This window comes from Mauremys reevesii, linkage group 9 (genome assembly GCF_016161935.1).
Source record: "Mauremys reevesii isolate NIE-2019 linkage group 9, ASM1616193v1, whole genome shotgun sequence".
NCBI lineage: Eukaryota > Metazoa > Chordata > Testudines > Geoemydidae > Mauremys > Mauremys reevesii.
Genome location: NC_052631.1, coordinates 25,947,394 through 25,950,216, shown reverse-complemented (window position 1 = coordinate 25,950,216; position 2,823 = coordinate 25,947,394). Strand labels below are relative to the sequence as shown.

General features: G+C 37.8%; 1 long non-coding RNA gene across 2 annotated transcripts; it reads right to left on the bottom strand.

Annotated features, from left to right (window-relative positions):
* Positions 1 to 333: 333 nt before the first annotated feature.
* LOC120372562 lies at positions 334 to 2,609 on the bottom strand. 2 transcript variants are annotated; one of them, XR_005585049.1, is made up of 4 exons: positions 2,449 to 2,609; positions 2,265 to 2,331; positions 1,052 to 1,120; positions 334 to 533 (listed from the first exon to the last, which is right to left on the bottom strand). It is a non-coding gene; the product is annotated as an uncharacterized LOC120372562 (long non-coding RNA). The 2 variants fall into 2 exon arrangements; XR_005585048.1 differs by lacking the exon at positions 1,052 to 1,120.
* Positions 2,610 to 2,823: the final 214 nt, after the last annotated feature.

The following is a 2,823-nucleotide window of genomic DNA, read 5'->3' as shown; positions in this document are numbered from 1 at the left end:
AGCATTACTTCATCAGCACATTCAGCCATTCCCAGTGTGACAGAACAGAACCTCCTCTCCTTCAGTATAAGAAACACAAGAGCTGGTTCCAGCCAAGAAGTGTGGTAACTGTGTTTGCAGGACCATTAATTTCCCATCCCACCAAGCAGTTAGATTATCCTGTCCTTAATCATTTCCCCCTTCTTTTGTTACCTCAAGGAGGGAATATTTTTATCTCAATAAAGATTTTTGTGTATTCAAAAACAGGAAGCAGAAAGTGTTATTTTAAAGGGATATTTTTCTATCAAAGTTTGTGAGTCTCAAATTTACTCCTTCCTGTCCCTTAAAATCAAATAAACAAACAAAATCCTTTATTTGAATGTGCCTTACATAGTGAAAAACATAGTATATTTTTCCATTTCAAATACTTCTGCTGAAATCCTAGATCTATCTGCTTGCATCTTCCATTGCTTGCTTCATAAATCTTCTAATGTTACTGCTTTTATAAAATTCATCCCAGGTACCATATTCCAGCAGCTGTATTTGTGGCTTACCTGAAATGCATGAGAAAGGTGCAATAATTTAACAACACTTTTATCCTAAAGTTGACTCATATTTAATCCCATAAAATGTTAATTCTATTTAATATTATATTAACATTTAATTTCAGTGGGAACTGTTTTAATGATAAAGCATGTCTCAGTTTGCCTATTCCAGTATGAGCATTATATGGAAAAAATACTTTTTGGCCTCTGTCCTATAATCTGCACAGAGATTTTTTTTGATAATTTCTTTTAATATTAGCTTTTTCAATAATTAAAAAACATTGATATGAATAATTCAGAATAGTCTGAGACTACAAAATTAAATCCCAACCCAATCCCTCCCTACACTCAAACATGATCTTCCATTTTTCAAGAAATATTATCTCACTATGCACAAAGAATCAGCCATAAAAACACAAGCCCCATAAATAAAGAAAAATCCAATTTAATGATGCAATAGAATTTTAGAAGCAATCTACACAAAAATACAAGATAACAACAAATTGTAAGTATTAGGGACTGGCTACCTCTTTATATGAGGAAATCTTTAAGGGAGAACTTTTGCAATGCGAATGAATGACTTTGCACCTTCTAACCTAAAGGCAAAAAAGGGGGGGGAGGGGAAGAAGTTGGGTTAATCTGAATATATGAAAACACCCAGAGTAACATAGCAAGAACTCTTTCAGTGATCAGCAGGGTGCAGAGCTTTGCAGTGGTTTTAAAAAGGTCATTATCTTGGAGACAGGCTGCAGGGGGCACTTGGTCCTAGTGGCTGCAGTTAATCTTGTAAAATTCATATCCGAGAAATGTGATCTTTATGCTCTCATGTGGTTAAAAAGCAGCACTGCAGCTTGTTTGTTAGGATTACAGTTTTGTAGCCAAAGCAAATGAAACAAGAGTGTAGTAATATCTCAAATATTTGTTGAAATCTAAGTAATTAAACAAGTTTACTGGCAAAATACAGTTTGGAGGCAAGAAATCTTTCTTCCTTTCTTTCTTTCTCACAACAAACAGGTACTCTCTCCTTCTCTCTATTTGGCATGTGTATGAAATAAAAAATTCTTGCCTCCAAATTGTACTGTGTGTATATATCTATCTATCTTTAATATTGCTGCAGCTGTCCATTTCTGAATCACCTCTTACCATGACAAATCTTCACTAAGAAAAAAATTATTTCTCCTTTATCAAGCTGCATATTTTCATCATCTGAGTAATGCCAAGTCTTAGACTAAGTCCTTTCTTAGATGTAATTTCTGAATAACAGTCCACTTTAAGGTGTACCATATTGAGACCCCCCAATCACTAACTGCTTTTGAAAATCTGCACTAAATTTTGGGTACAATTAATGAAATAATAGCTCTAGAGACAGAGGCTTTCCTTTTAACGAAATGTGATTTTATTTATTCATCACATAATGAGAAACCAGCTGCTATGCTGTGGAACGTAGGGGTGGAAATTCCCCCAAAATGGCAACTCACAAAGCAAACCAGAGGATTAGCACAAGAAATTCAGTTGTAAGGTGATGAATGCTCACCCTTAACTCAAATTGACATCACTGATTCAGGGGCTAACCAGCTGGCAGCTATTTGGGCCTGATCCCACAAAATTCAACTGAAGTTTTGTCACTGACTTCAGCTGGAGCAGGATCTAGTCCATTTTGAGTGCATTAGTATATATCCTTTAAATAGCAAGTCCCAGTTCAGATGACGCAGCCTGAAAACTTGTGTGAGGAGTACTGACCTTTTATTAGTGAGTTTCTTGTTAACATGTAAGAAACAAAGATAAACAGCAACTTCCAATTAAAGCCCTGCAAGAAAGATGCCAGTCCCATTATTACTACATTTAGCTGGTTGAAATATTCAGGGGCTTCTTGGGGGAGAGGGATGGGTTTTGGTCAGTTTTTTCCCTCTCACTTCCCCCCTACCTCCAAGGAGGCAGTGTATCCTCCAATGCTGGAACTCCATTGCCACAGTACCCCCTGTTACAGGTTAAGCTGGCCCTTTAAAATAGGTTCCAGGACCTGTTCTGCCCTGCTAATGGTTTCTGCCCAGCATAGTGGCCTTGTGGGGGTGACAATTCCTAAGGAGCATGGAAACTGTAGGCCTGAGAGAGAGGCATGCTGGGAAAGAGGGCGGGGCTATAAATAACTTCCCTATGTGCTGCATGAGAGAGAGTAGAGTTTGTGTTGGTTTTTCCTGTAAGAAGGGATTGTAGGAAAAAGCCTGTGAAAGGACCAGGGTAGGAAACAGGCAGCAGCAGTGGTGCTAAAACTGAGGGTACTTCCACCACCCCTGGCTTG